The sequence below is a fragment of the Urocitellus parryii genome, chromosome 1, assembly GCF_045843805.1.
Source record: "Urocitellus parryii isolate mUroPar1 chromosome 1, mUroPar1.hap1, whole genome shotgun sequence".
Lineage (NCBI taxonomy): Eukaryota > Metazoa > Chordata > Mammalia > Rodentia > Sciuridae > Urocitellus > Urocitellus parryii.
In genome coordinates this window covers 154286665-154302574 of record NC_135531.1, presented here as the reverse complement: position 1 = coordinate 154302574, position 15910 = coordinate 154286665, and the positions used below count along the sequence as shown (strand labels likewise).

At 42.3% G+C, this 15910-nt stretch overlaps 1 protein-coding gene across 4 annotated transcripts in view; it reads right to left on the bottom strand.

Annotated features, from left to right (window-relative positions):
* The window catches only part of Tenm2 (teneurin transmembrane protein 2), an 881534-nt gene that overhangs the window by 219796 nt on the left and 645828 nt on the right, over window positions 1-15910 (bottom strand). The window lies entirely within an intron of this gene.

Here is a 15910-nt window from a genome sequence, read left to right as displayed (position 1 = left end):
GTGAATGCCTTCTAAAGGGATCTTGATGGGTTTTATTGGATCAAAGGCCCCTCTCATAATAAAGAAACCACACCGAGAGATTTACTGAGTGCGTTATAAAAGAATGGGCTTCTAGCCAGCCCTGGTAGAATTACACAGCAAGAAAAACTGCCTTGGCCAATCGTGGCTTCTGAAAAGAGAGTGGTGATTCAGAGATGGTGTGTTAATTTTTCCGTCTCCCATTCTGACAATACAGAGAACCTTAAGCATGTGCTAAGAACTTCCGTCTTCTGCATCTCCTGAGTCAACACAAGACGCGCTGTATCCCAACTCTGTCTTCTTTTCTTTGGAAGAAATTCTTCACTCATCCCTCTGCAGCTCTGTTTCCATGGCTGACTCTCTCATCCGGGCCGTCACCATCACACAGCCACTGATCACTGCCAGTCTCCCTGTCTCCTGTCCCCTTTCCCAATCTATCCTGAATCCTCAATCAATTAGTAAATAAATATTTATGGAGCATGTACCAGGTAATTGACATGATATCATGTCATAATTTTATCATATTACACTCCCGCTTATGAACTTAAAGCACCTCCCTATTGGCAAATTAATCAAATTAAGCCTCCTGCCAGGTTTCAGGGCCATCTATCATCTGATCGTCTGCCTCCCCTCCTGTGTGCCACTGCTTTCAGCAGGCTCCCTGCTCCTTACCAGCCACTCTCTCGTCACCTCCTACCTCTGGCCTCTCACCTTCCTGGCTGCTAGTTTTGCTGCCTGAACAACTTCCAGGTTCATCCATCATTTAGTTTCTATCCACTTTTCTAGGATTTGGCCAACTTGATGCTTCCTCTGCCCAGTTAGCCTCACCTACCCCAACCCTCAGGTTTCTCCTTTCTCTGAACTCCAGTAACCCAATCCCTAAATTGCAATCAGCATCTCTGTGTGTCTTCTCTTAAAGGATGGCACCAATTGCATAACAAGCAAAAAAAAAAAAAAAAAAAAAAAAAAAACCTTAAAAAACCATCATCTATTTTAAATTTGACATAGGATGACTATGAAAAAGGTACCATTATCGTGATAACTGTTATTAGCATGCCCTCATAGTTGAGCAAAACAAAACTCAGGAATTTTAATGGTCCTTTTCCCAAGAGCACTCCGTCAATGAGGGCTGAGATCCCATCCTAGCTTTCCAAACCAAATCCAGGGCTTGTTCCCTGGAAGATGCCAATGCCCAGGGGACCCTTATGACAAGGACTGGTGAAGATCATAGAGCCAGTTTTCTGATCTAGGTGAGCAAAGGGCCTTGAGGGAAAGTTTTAATGACTCATTATTTGAGGCAAGAAGAGAATTCTGTGCTGACCACCTGAATAATCAACTTTTCTATCACGGGCACTGTCTGTCCCTGAGCCTCCAAACATTTCTCAAACCTTGACCAAAACTCCTCTTTGAAGACCCCACAGTCCTCCTGGTCACCAGGAAGCAGGAAAATCCCGGGTTTTCTATTTCAATCCCAGGCCTGAGCAGAAGGGAAGCCTGTGGGATACGTGCTGTATTTTGAGGTCCTGAATTGGGAAAAGCTCCGATGGACAGCTGAGGTTTGTTTGAAATTAAATAATAATAACAATAATAATAATAATAATAATAATAATAATTTGGTATGATTTCAAAAAAGATATCTACTTGCCAGTTCTGATAAGCCTGTATGGGTAAAAATCAAACAGCTACAGCACCACCCCAAATCATCCTGGGTTCCCCCTCCCTGCTCGCTTACAAATCTCAGCAGGCACCCAGGTGGAACCAACTCAAATTGTAGCTCATTAGCACAAAGGACTGGAAGTTTAGGGAAAGCTTGTGGTCAACAATGGTAATCTGGACTTTGGCAGGAGAAAGCGACCTTTCTCTCTTCCCTAAAACGAACGGCTGTTTGGGGCTGCGTGTCACCATGTTACCATTACTGGTTAATACGACCGCAGACAGAAGATGCAGCTGTGGCCCGGGGAACGGGCTCCACAGCCAGGCTGAACATAATCCCTCATGTAATGAAAAACCTATTTCTATTTCTGAGGCCTCACTACTCTTCATACTGAAGAGCCTTGCGCCTGTCACACGTTTATTGAAGCTTATTACTCATCTAGGCAGCGGGGCCCAGTTAGTATTTGGAATTATATTTTAAATCGCAATTTTTCTATTATTTATTTTAGGATTCCAAGGCTCCGGTGAAAGCATGTCAGTGTTATTCTTGATGCGCATTCAAAGGCATTAAAGCTTCGAATCAAAATTCTTTTCTACGTGGAGAATCTTTATGCACATGTAGAAAACCTTCCGTCAAGACACCAGGGCAACCCTCTGTGCTGGAACCTAGGCTCCTGTGTGACCATGTGGCTCAGGGCAGAGCTTTTGAGCCTCTCCGTTCAGTATTACAGTAATCTCTCCTGGACCACCAGCTTCAGTCCCCCCTCTCGTATCAGGCTCCTTTCTTTGGCTTTTGAAGATAAATGGATAAAGTCTCTCAGGATGCCAGGGACAGGCCGTGAACAGATGGGCTAAAACTATAGCCTCATCATCCAGTGAAAAAATAAGAACCAGTTTAATCTAAGTCAGAGGATTTTTCTGAACTGACCATGAAGCCGGAGTTTCCGTTTATTCACGAGGCCAGTAGTGAGCGTGTGGTTCTGTCTTGTTCTATAGAAGCCAGTGGAAGTTATCATTCTGTCTAGGTATTCTCTTGGTTTCTTCTTTTATATTCCCAGGAGTGCACACACACGCACACACACACACATACATAGTCCACAGATGTAAATTATTATGTATGCATCCATACAACAGTTACTCAAGGGGGAATCTTATTCATGGATTTCCTTTCTCGTGCTTGCTTTGCTTTTTCTGGTTGTACTTAATTTATTTTTCCCTCTGCACAAACAATGTTCTCTGCCATTCAGGTGTGCAACGAACTTGGCCTATCACATGAATGAAAAAAATCAGCCCAAATTTGACAGCACTGTTGCCATGATAGAATCTTTTCCATGTTTCTGCAATTGAACCTTGTTACTTTTTATATTGAGAGTCTCTCTTTACATTTCCACCAAAACGGGTCCCACACCAATTCTTCCAATAGAATGCCTGTTGCCTGTCCATCCTGATAAGCCATCTTTGAAGGGTGTGACAATGACAAGAGACAATTCCTTCCACTCTGGGTATCTTCTCATTTAGCTGTTTTTTTTTTTTTTTTTTTTTTTTTTTTTTTTTTTGGTTATGTTGCTTTGTTTTGGATTGCAAGGAGCCACGACATGGTAAAAGTTTTTGGGTAGGGGTGAGGCAGTAATAGGGTGACAAAGCATTATAAACATCATGGGCAAACTTAGCAAGGGCACTCAGGACGTGCAATGATAAAAGGAGCTTAGGCTTGGCTTTCGGGTGATCTCTGTATTATTAGTACTTTTTTGTGTAGTGACAGCATCCTGCCTGGGTGGGCTACACAGCTTGTTTAATAAATCCCTTAGTCACACAAACACAACAGGCAATTCTGTTTTCTTTCTTGGAGATAAATTTAGTCACAGATCTTTCTGTTGGTTCTTCTCTCCTATTTGCCTGACATTAAAGCAAGCCATAAGTATTTCATTACAATACGGCTATCACTTCAGGTCAGTTGACCTTTCCAAAAAGCTTAATTCCTGTCAGTTTGGAAGGGAAGAATAAAATGCTATGTAATCAGCATTCACATCCTCATGAAAGAAATAGAGACATTTCCTCCCAGACAGGGCAAGCCATGAGACCTTAAGCAGCACCTTCACCCCAACGACCTTCTAAAGAGAGCGCCAAGGGTGAAGGTAGAGCAGGGGTGGGGACAAGAGTCCAGAAGAGCCGCAGATCGACAGACCAGTGAATATTTAAAAAGCACAAAATGAAATTAACTATATTGTGGGCTTAATATTATGTATATGACTTTTAAAAAATTAAACTTGACAGAGGAGGGTAAATACGGACTTCCCCTAAGGATATATATAGGTGGGATGTATATAGAGTAGAAGGAGGGAGGGAACAGAAACAGTGGCTTTCACATATATGCAAATGCAGACAAACATTGTGATCAAGTAAACCTTTGGAAGCTGGGTGGAAGCTGGTATCAAATCTGTCTATTTGGGCTGGGGATGTGGCTCAAGCGGTAGCGCGCTCGCCTGGCATGCGTGCGGCCCGGGTTCGATCCTCAGCACCACATACCAACAAAGATGTTGTGTCCGCCGAGAACTAAAAAATAAATATTAAAAAAATTCTCTCTCTCTCTCTCTCTCTCTCTCTCTCTCCTCTCTCACTCTCTCTTTAAAAAAAAAAATCTGTCTATGGCTAGACCACCCTGAATGTGTCTGATCTCATCTGCAAGTCAAACCAGATCTACCAGTCAAATTATTTCATGAAGATGTGAACGAATGGCCAGGTGTGGTGGTGCGTGCCTATAATCTCAGCAACTTGAGAGGCTGAGATGTGAGGATCTCAAGTTCAAGACCAGCCTCAGCAACTTACTGAGGCCCTAGCAACTCAATGAGACCCTGTCTCAAATAAAAAATGAAAAAGGGCTGGGGATATAGCTCAGTGGTTAAGTGCCCCCTGGAATTAATCTCCAGTACTGGAAAAAAAAAGTGGGAAAAAATGTGAAAAAAATAAGGAGGAAATAGAGGAAAGTTGGGTAATGATTGCCAAAGAACAGTTAGGAGAAATCAGTTCCAGTGTTCTACAACACAGCAGTGACTATAGTTTTTTTTTTTTTTTGTCTTTATACATGTACTTTGTTACAGCAGTGACTAGAGTTAACAACAATTTAGGATATATTTTATAAAGAACTAAAAGATGGAGGGAATTTCAAGATAACTGGCAAAAAGAAATGGTTAAACTTTTAAGGAAGTGGAAATGCTCATGGACCTCATTTGATCAAGACACACTGACATACATATATAGAATCATCACAGTGCATTCCATAAACATGACTAATTATTAGGTACCTATTAAAACATTTTTTAAACTACAGAAATTTAAAAAAAAAAGTTTTTGCGCAGAGCATTCAGAGCAGGGTGTGTGGAATGTGAGTGTTTGTGAGAGCATGCACGCATCATTTGCATGTAACCCCAAAGGCAGCTGACCTCCTTTCTCTCTTCCACCAGTCCACCGTTCCATCCCTCCCAGCACCAGCCATGAGCAGGGTAAAGAGTGAGGTTGTTATAAATTTGAACATATCCGCATCCAAACTAGACCAGGACCCACCCTCTGTGGATTGACAGACTATACTAAATGCTGGAAGTTCATAAATCCACTGAATTTTATTGGGAGCTAAAACTGTAAGGAAATCTCAGGTATCTCTTCTGGACCTTCCATTATGCCTGAAGACAGGCAAGAAAAGTCAGGCAAAGGATCTGGCATAAAACAATTCTCTTCCCTCATGTAGATTTTTTGAATAGGGTTGAAAATAAGATAAATATACTTGCTTTCTGGCTTCCTGGATCTTTCCATTGACAACACATTTGAAGGCGACAAAGATCTGAAACCTCTCACTTTTGGTGCTCCCCTGGGAATCTACCACCACATTCATTCTTTCCACCTTCTTACATCATTTTTGTTAGCAATGATTCTGGCTGGATTACACAGATATCAATTAGACACCACAGAAGATAAACCACCCCTAGTGCAAAACGATTTTGTAGGATGAGTTATTTTTAGAGGACCCCCCTTCGTAACATGTTGGGAATACAGATTGATGTTCAACATTAGATACATTATTCTCATCTATGAGGCAAGAGCCTGCTGTGTCTATAAATGCAATCTCTTTTATCGTGGTAGCTTTCGGTTTATTTGGATAGATGTTGAGCTGTCCACTGTCGTTTATCTAAGTAGTTCACGAGTGAACCAAAAGTTTAATGATGTAAGATGAGGTAATGAAACATCGCCTTTGAGCAATTCTCAATAATTGCCTTTCATCTTATTATCTTGGTTGGACTTACTGGTTCCAGAAATTGTGTGGAAGATTACATGTAATTTGGTACTCTGGGTGTCAACACCCTCCCCATACTTTGGTCTTCTAATTGGTCCACATTTTATCCTGCTTGCTGTATGGCATTTCATAGTTTGCATTGCTAGCTAACGTTTCTGATTTTTCTATTCACGGAGTCTGTGTCTTTTTCTTATGTATCAATTTCCTTCCATCCTTTTGGGTACTAATTCTTCTTCCTCTGGTCCTTGACTCGTCACTGCTTTGGTCCCATGATATGTAAGTTAATAACAAGGCGGCTTAAATTTTTTTTTTTTTTACAGTTTTTATAGTGGATTTGGGAGGAGATAATGTCTTCATTGATAAAAACAGACTGGATAAAAACAGACACAAAAAAATGACCTCGATTTCTTATTGCACAATGGTTAGACCACTCCACATTTCTAGAAGAGGAAATAAAAAGGGAAATGACCATTGATTCATACCAATGAGTTAATAAAAAGCTTTGCAGTACAAGAACCTGTTTCCTGATGGTCCTGGGAAAAATAAAACTCAGATGCCTTTTATCACCATTTTGTGCCTGATTAGCAGTGTGGCTCCAGTCACTTATGCAAAATATATAACTTACCCCAGGAACTTTAAAGTTTCCCATTAACTATATTATTTTATGGGGTTGCTCATTAGACTCTAGGTCCGGGAAAAATTTTCAAGTAAAAATGTCCTAGATTCTGAGGCTGGTCAGCAGATTCCAGCACACCATCTAACTGGCCAATCACTTGGTAAAATAGAATCCTTTGCCCAATGGAAAAGCAAGAGCTTCATATACATAAGGCTATACATATAATTTTAATACAGCTTAAATTAATTAACATAAAATTAATAATACATAAAATTAACACACAAAGTTACAAGAATTTTTTTTTCTAAAGAAAAAAGAGTAACCCAGAATTCTCTTGAGATTTAGGGAGGCTGCCTATCTTGTTATTAAAAGAAAATTTAAACACACATACTCTAAATTTAGCTAATGCCCCAGAAGTCTGTGTTGATAAAATTTGGGACAGAAGACAGCCTTAAAACCAGTTTTGAAAATGCATCTTATTTAAAGACACTCTGAACTTCCTTGAGAGATGTCCACTGTGTTTATTACAGCCTGAAGATCAGGAAGTATTGACCATCCTGACCCTTCTTTCTTCCTGTGGAATGTAGGCAAGTCTTGTCTGAACTTCATTAATGTGACTTTAAACTGCTTGTGGTGTAATACAAGTAAGCAAACGGAGAGGGTTGCATCATAACTGCAAAGGAAAAAGCAAGGTAATACGCCCTCTTCTCTAAAGATCCCAGTCCTTAGGGAGAGCTGAACATGTTTGCACAAAGTCTCCCACAAATGACCTAACCAGACTGAAAACCCATCCCAAGGGAAGGTCCTCCCCTCACAGCTGTGAAGAAAATCATGATGAAAGAAATGCAGAGATTGGTGGCAAAGCCTCTCTCCTCCCTTCTCACCCACAGCTTTATTATTATTATTATTATTATTATTATTATTATTATTATTATTATTTTTAAATAATGTGTCAGAAAGATGATATGTATTAAGTATCTCATAAATGTCTTTCTGGTTTCCAGAAGGGAGGACAATAGTTTTTTTTCAGCAAAGGTCTTATCCAACCAACATGCAAATGTGTGATGCTGTTATATTTTCTGATACATTCTGATATTTACTTATTTATTTAAGGCCAGAAGGTGGATAATGTAAAAACCAAAAATGAACAGAACCTGCAATGTATAATCCTCCTTTTATGGTAATATTAAATGTGTCAAGAGAGTTGATGGACTTTTGTAATGCAGTGGACCTTATTAGAGGATACCAATCTAATAAATGATTTCTTTGATAAGAAAAGGGCTAGGGAAAACTTCTGGGTGTCTACTCATGATAATCAAAATATGAATTTTCCAGAGAGGAATTTTCACTGGAGAATGTGACGAAGTCTGGCTTAAGGTGACCTTAAGAGAAAAGTGTATGTTTTAGAAGTTTCCTTTGGATCACGTTTCTGTCATAGGAAGTTATATAGCTACGAAGGGCATTTCAGAGCACAAAAGATCCTGCATGGCTTGAGTACATGGACCTAATTCACCATATAATAGTTCTTTTCTCTCCTTGGTGCTTTGTAGTGAATGCTTTCATTTCTTAGCACATCCTCATTTACAGAGAAACAGCCAACAGACTTTCAGATTTATGCCATTATTTGTTTCTTCACCTTGAACTCCAACTGAATTCTGCTTCACTTTTGCATTGCGAGTGCCAAACGGTGGCTGTCTGCCAGAAGCAAACACTTCCTAGCTCCACCGAGAAACTTCTCTCCACTTCAGGGAATCACAGATTCCTGCTAGCAGGCTCGAATGTGGTGCTTGCACCCCCCTCTCACTGTTCCTTCGCCTAAATGCTTTCTAACTTGGAAATGCAACTTGGGAACAGGGGCAATTACAACATAAGGGAATTAGAAACTTCCTTTTATGTTGGGGAACAGGTGGAACTTGGGATCATGGATTTTTGGTACTTGGAAAAGAGCTTCCACAAAGGATCCGACACAGACCTAATCCTAATCAGCATGCATTAATTCAACAAATATCTCCATTTCTTGTGATGTGCTAGGAAGTGCCAGTCATGACTTTGGAGATAACAGTGGTCCCAAACTTTGGTTATTCTTCTCATTGGACACAGTCTAAAAGTGTAATAGCTAACACAGTTTTCACAATAGCTTTATTTAGTTGAGCTTCTACTGTGTGCCAGGTCCCATCATGTCCCAATGATTCTAAGAATCAGATTTTTTTTCATATTTTCACATGTCTGAATCTGAAATCAGAATTCATCTTAAAATTGGTGTGTCTTACACAAGGGTTATGTGGCCATGAACCTACTTATTCACATGGTTATATGAATCCTAGTGATCTCTGTCTCTTTTCCAATATACAAAATAAAATTATAAATGTGAGGTGACAGTATCATAGTTTAACTTATAGTTTTTCTCCTTAGGGATGCATATAATCATGATGCTTTTCATAACTGCTATATATTGTATTTGAAGAAATATGTATGTTTCTGTCATTTCAATGAGCACTACTTGGAATCATCTTTACAAAGTAGGAGTTGTCCACATATTTTTGGATGAGAAACTAAGGTGCAGAGAGATTAAACAGTCACATGGGTTTTATATGGTCTATGGGTCAGAATTTGAATCAGGCCTCTCAGACACCCAAGTCCAATATGTGGTTCCTCTCACATCAGTCTGCTTGTCTGTTAACCAAGGCAGGGCGATAACCCCTGAAACGGTGTTACAAATAAAATGTGGAATGAAGCAAACTTTACTGACCCATTAGAAACAACACCCAGAATCTGAAACCATGAAGTAAACACAAAGAAATGAATGAGCGAAAGACTGAGGAAATGGGAACATGAAAATTGTTGGTAGAATCTGAAGAGTCTGCAGGCCTAGTAATCACTGTAAGGGGCCCGGTTAAAAAAAAAAAAAAAAGGTATAGCTCAGTAGTTGAGTGCCTGCCCAGCATTTTTGAGGCCCAGGGTTTCATTCCCAGCACTGCAGAAACAAAACCAAAACCCAAATGGGTTTTTGGAGAAACGGACAAGGACGTGACCACATCCAATCATGACTTCCAGACTGCTGTCTGCTAAAGAGATAATTATGCAGAGAAGAAGTTTAGGACAAGGTCTCAAATTGCACTTCAAAGGATAGCAGGAGGGGACCTCTCCTGTGTTACTCACACATACTAGTGGAGGCACAAAGTCCTGGGCCTGCCGAAGGTGACCACTTCATTTCCTTATGGCCCTAGAGGCCTGTTAAGATGCTCTGCAAAGTCAGGACCTGAAATTGCTTCTGTCTTCTCCTTCCCAGCACTTTCCTGTGAGGTAGGCAGACCCTGCTTTGGTTGACTCCCTTGACTTTGGGCAGGGGTCTCAGGGAGGGAAGTTCAGGCACCTGTCTTAGCTATTGCCCATCCAGAAGCATTTCCAGCTCTCCAAATTACTCAAATCTGTTTTTATAAGAGGCCACATCCTTTTCTAAGGCAGAAGTTGTCTTTGCTCAGTATCAAACACGTAGTACCAGTGTGGCCACCATGGCTACTGGGGGATGGAGACCCAGCTAATGAACGACTTTATTTTCTCTCTGTAAACAGACCCTCTGAAATCAGGTGTGCAGCTATGAGACAGCAGCCCCAGTGCCAAGACTCATGGGTGTGGAAGCTCTGGCAGGAGGTATCATAGGAGCATTTTAGCACATCTATAAGATAAAAATGTCTCCTACTAACTTCTGAACACATAATATAAATGTGTGGGCAGTTCTTTCTATTGCACCGTCCGGGGCCAGAGAGTTAGGTGGAAATGTTATTTCCTCGACTGTTTGGATGAATCATTAGCATTCTGCTCTTTAGATAATGGGAGGTAAATACGCAATCTGGAATTCATACAGGAGGGGAAGTTTATCATCTTTCCAGATAGTCCAAGGGCAGCGAGACTGAATGAGGCCAACGTTCTCCCCAGACTGTGCCCTCACCGACGCTGCCAGGTAGGTATGTCACTCTTACTTTCTGTCGCTTCCTGTACGTTTTCCCCAAACCTGTTCTGTTCTGTGAGATGAGAATACACAAAATAGCAGCCAAGAACGCAGGATTCATCAGCGTGAGTCTCAACATATCAATTTTCAAGCATAGCAACTTTAAATACATGGTAGTCTCTTCGTTTCCATAGAAAATAATCTCTCATTGTTTTCAAAAGAAACTGAAAGCACCCCAAATTACCACGCTCTTAACTTCCTGACATGTTGACGGCCGCGTTCTGCACAGATCAAAGTCAGAGTGGCAGAAGACTGAGCGCAGAGCAGCTTACTTAAAACCTGGTAGTTCAGACTTGGCAGGAATTACGGCACTGAAGAAAGGCAAGGTGATTTTCTAATACATATATATGTATTTTAGTTTGGCAGAGATCTGAGGAGCTCAAAACTAATTTACGATGACATAAATGCTCTTATCCTCCTCTCTGCCCTCTTCCCTTCCCAACCACATGGAGAGCCTTGTTAGAGGGAATCTCGGGGCAGGGTACCCATTGTTTCTGACTCAGGGGTGACAGTCTGAGCTCTGTGTCAACATGCGGCTTCTCACTTAGAAGTTCCAGGAGGAGCTGGACTTACTCAGACGTCGGAAGCATCTTTCTTCCCTGACGTGAAGTAGCCCTGTTAAAACTTCTATGCCTTTTAAGGAAATGAGATCTGGTCAATGCTAACCTAAGATGACAAGGCGATGATGTCATTCAGTGGCCCAGGAGTGTCACAACCTGTTGGAAAACCTCAATGAAGGTGGCATGAGGCACTGAGGAGGTTGTAAAAACAGGAAATGAATTTGCAGAGGAATTTGGGGTAACTGAGTTTGAGGACTATTTGCTGTGTGGCAAAAGGGCTACACCATCCCACTCTGGGGGTGGTGGAGCGTGTTTCAGGCTGTCTAATTACAGCTATAGTGTCAGGAGGGAACAGTCCATCCTGCAGGAAGATTTTAAGTGGAGAGAGATGTGGCTTGCTTTTCTTACTTTTAAATTTGGGCCAGAAAGTCACATGCAATTATTTATCACAAAATAGGATGTCAGTATCAGAAAACACCAACAGCTTGCTTTATTGATAGTGGACATATGGGTGTACTCTTAGCAGCAAGTAGTGTTTTCAAGCAGGTGGAAAGACCCTGAAAGATAATCTTAGGAGGTGACCACATATAGAATCAAAGGGGCTGACAACTAGTGCCTTTTTGTGAACCAAATCCAATTTGCCACCTGTTTTATATGGCATGTGACCTAAGGGATGGTTTTACATTTTTAAATGACTGAAAAAGATCAAGAGAAGCATATTTTATGATAGACAAAAATTACATAAAATTCAGATTTCAGTGTCCATAATTGAAGTCTTGACTGTCTGTTTACACGCTTCTATGGCTGCATTTGAGTCACCATGGCGGAGTGGAATAGTCATGACAGAGACGGACTGTCCCACTGAACACAGAGTATCTATTGTCTGGCTTTTAATAGCAAAAAATGGCTGAGCCCCATAACAGAAGATTTTGGAGAAGGCAGAGAGGTTGGAGACGGAGGAGGGGGTAGGATTTCTCTCTACTGTGCCAGAGCTGATTTGGGAAGGATAGGGAGCAACTATTCTCTTGCCAATGAGGACAGGACTAGATAAGTTGAGTTAATGCTCCAAGAGGGCCCACTGAGGTTTCATACAATATTTGAGGAACCAGCTAGCCACAGTCTTCAGAGAGTAATTAAAGAAGTGTAAACTGGGTATCAGGAGACTAGAGAGACTGAGTTTAGGGAGATCAGAAGACCTCACCTTGGTCCTGCAACTAAACAACCACAGGACTAGTCTCTCTGGTTCTCTATAGCAATGCTTAGCAAAGGAGCATCATGTGCCAACTTTATTTTCTACTTAGAGTCTATGTTGGTGACTGGGATCATGATTTAAGTGTACTAGTTATAAAAAAGTGCTTTAAATACTTCTAATTTGAAGCAGGGAGAAGGTTCTATCTAACTAGTTACTATTATGTATACATGAAGATATAAACACAGTATATCCGACATACACAGCAGGGGAGAAAATCTACCTAGTTATATGATCCAGAAACATAGGGTTATGACTTCTGGCACTGCACATAATGACAGAGTTTGAGGTGCCAAGGAAGAAAGACAACTTCCCAAGAAAATGCTCTCTTGCATTCCCCTCAAATTCCCCGGAACCTGTATGCTCTAGGATCTGTTGGCACCAGGGGCTGTGACATGCACAGTGGTCCCGTGGTGGCTCACAAAGCTTTTCAGAGTATTTTATTCTGGGGTGTTTTATACATTGGGAGAATCTGGAACAGAGAGGGTCTAATGGAATTACCTATCATTAAAGTTCTCTCACCCTGGTTACATGAGCTAGACAAGGGGATCTTTCCCAAGTGGGTGAGGCCCACGTGTTCTGATTTGCACAGTGGCTGCCATTTGGCTTTTTATACCCACCCACACGCCTGGCCACAGAGAACTTGTCATGGGGCTGAGCTATTCCGAATTGCTCGCTTCTGAAAAGCCTTCTCTCTATGGGTTTGAACATGCAAGGAAGATAATTTGACGTATTTGTCACAGTGCCTGGCAGGGCTGAACCCACTGCCTGTCCATAAATGTCCTGAGGTGGTTGCTTCAATTTCAGGACCTGTCATGTTCTCGTGGAATATGGCGTCATATGTGAACCAGGATGGATTCAGGTCTTCAAAGCTCCAGTCTCTCCAACAGAGGGCCCTTGGTTTTCCTGTTGCCCTTCTGTTCCTCCTCAGTACCTTGGTTTTTATTTTTTTTTTTTATTTTTTGGCAGACACAATCACTAGTGGCTCCCACCAGCACTTTCCCCTGTGTTTGCAATGCACTGTTTATGCCCCCGCAGCTTTGTAATTAATAATATACTGCTTTTCATCTTCAAAGTGATTTATACACATTAATTAATCCTCACCATACTTCAGAGTTTCTGCATGTAAATAACCATCATGCCCCTGTGCTGCATGTAGGAAACCAAGACTTAGGAAGGCAAACAACTTCACCAGGCTAAGGAGAAAGGGATTGCCAGGGCCAAGATCACCACTGAGGATCCTGACCCCTCACCTGGCTTGCAGGCCTATGGTCATCTCTGGAGAGGAGCTGAGATAGTCCTGCACCCCCACATTCACTGTGGGGTAAATTGGCCCATGACATCATTCCTTTTGAGTCATCAACTATTTTTCAATACTCCAGGGTCAAAGCATAATCTTACCTAAAGTATACATAATAGGAAGTGATGGATTATAAACTAATAAACCATATAAGATGGTCCAGCTTCCAGTAGCCTCCAGACTGAAGATAAATATGTTTCCTAATCCATCATTTACAAGTTAGACACCCGATTAAAACATTAAACTCGCACTATACGGCTTCCCATTTATATGATTGCCCTTACAGAAAGCTATTATATTTTAACTATCAAGCTCAATAAGTCAGGCCGTAGCCATCTATCTCCCTCCTGCAAGAGGAGTAGGAGAGACACTGGGGATGCTCTTGGCAGCGGCAGGCAGGGCCTCGATTTCTGTATCTGGGCTCCCCATGGTGCCCACCAGCCCAGCAGAACATTAAGCCTGAGAAGTGAACACATGGACCTTTTTGAAGTGCCTGACGGAAAGCCAGATCATGGAAAGAACCCGAAGGCACATTGAATTTGCTTCCACCAAGGCCCTGAACAGCTGCCTGGGGAAATCACACAAAACTCCCTCCAACAACACAAAAGATTCTAATCCAGTGATCCAGGAGGTTGCAGACCTCCTTCCCTGTCAGGTCAACCCACCACTCCACACTTCATCAAGAGGTAAGTGAGAAGCAGACATGACTTGAAGTCAAGGGTTCCGGGGGCATCAGACCTCAGTCCCCACGTAGAACGGAGGTTCAGAGCACCATGGCTTTTACCAGGACCCAGGTTAAGTGTAGCCACTTTGGTTGGAGTGTCCCTTTTCTCTCTTTTGGAGGACATTCCTTAGAAGCTCAACTGGTAAGGGATATAAATGTTTATTTTTCCACATTAAGACAAGCACAGCTGTATTATAAAAGAGAGTAAAAAATGTACATTGATTTTTTTTTTTTTTTGTCTTGTGTTGGTCTGCTTCGGGCAAGACCCCAGATTTCTGGGAATGCACAGATAGACTCCTTTGCCATCAGGAGAGCTAAGGTCGAATGGACTGGAACGTTCTGCACCAGTTTCTTTCTCTGGCAGGCACCAGGCTGGGCTGCCTGGGGAAGAAGGAAGTGTAGGAGTCCCCTGTCCCCTCACCATACTTCAGAGTGAGGGGGGTGTTTGTATTGGGGCGAGAGGCAAGGCCTGCACCTTCAGTGTTGCCCTGCCTTATCTCCTCGATGGGAGGAGTTGGAGCATGCCTGTTGAGAACTGTTTTGGAGTCAGCCTCTTTTAGCTGGTGTTTTATAGGTTTGCTTTGCACCATGGCACAGCCAACCCGGGGAGCTCATAGCTCATAGCTGCCCTGAAACCAAGCCAGAACCATCGAGTGTTTCAAATAAACTTCAACAAACGTCACCACGGCCTCTGCCTGGGCCAGGAGATGTGCCATTGGCAAGCACAGCTGACAGAGCAGCCGCACTGGGGCTCTTTGTCAGGGCCAGGAGCTGCGAGCAGGCTCTGTGTCCAGCCCGGGATGTTCATATGCATGTGGCACTCTGCCCCTCGGATCTCAGCATCTGCTGCCTTCTGGGGTTGCATGGATCCACCCATGGATGCAAACCAATATCCCTGGCATGGGAAGAGCAGTGCTCCAGCAACTTCACAGAACTGCTACCTTAAGTCAGGCACCGAGTCACCAGGGACATGAGAGCTGAACCGGATTCAGGTTCAGCAGCACATGGTGAGATGAGAATTGAAGCTCAGGGACAGGGATGTGGGCAAGGGTATCTCTGAGTGACTTGATTCTGTACAAAGACCTGGTTGCATGCTTTGGCCACTCCATCTTATTTCTGTTCCACAGCTCTGGAAATAAGCTAGCTAGTTTGGCTTTCGCTGTGATCAGGATGCTGTCAGGCAGGACAGACCAACCACTATTCTCCTTCTATTCAGTTTCTGGGTAAAGTCAATCCACACTGTGTGCATTTCAGAGCACAGACCAGGAATCAAACTCAGTGACAGAGAAGTCTAGAAGGCTACTCTGGGTAGCAGAAATGACAACTCTCCTTTCATCGGCAGGAAAGGATACAGCGAGGGTACTTAATTCCACTTCTGATAGATGTCATCTGAATCATGAAGGAGAAACTCATCAGATTTAAGTGGATCCCAGGAGGCAAAAAATCACCCGCATCCATCACTCCTCATCAGGCCTCTTAGAAGCCCACAAGCGAAC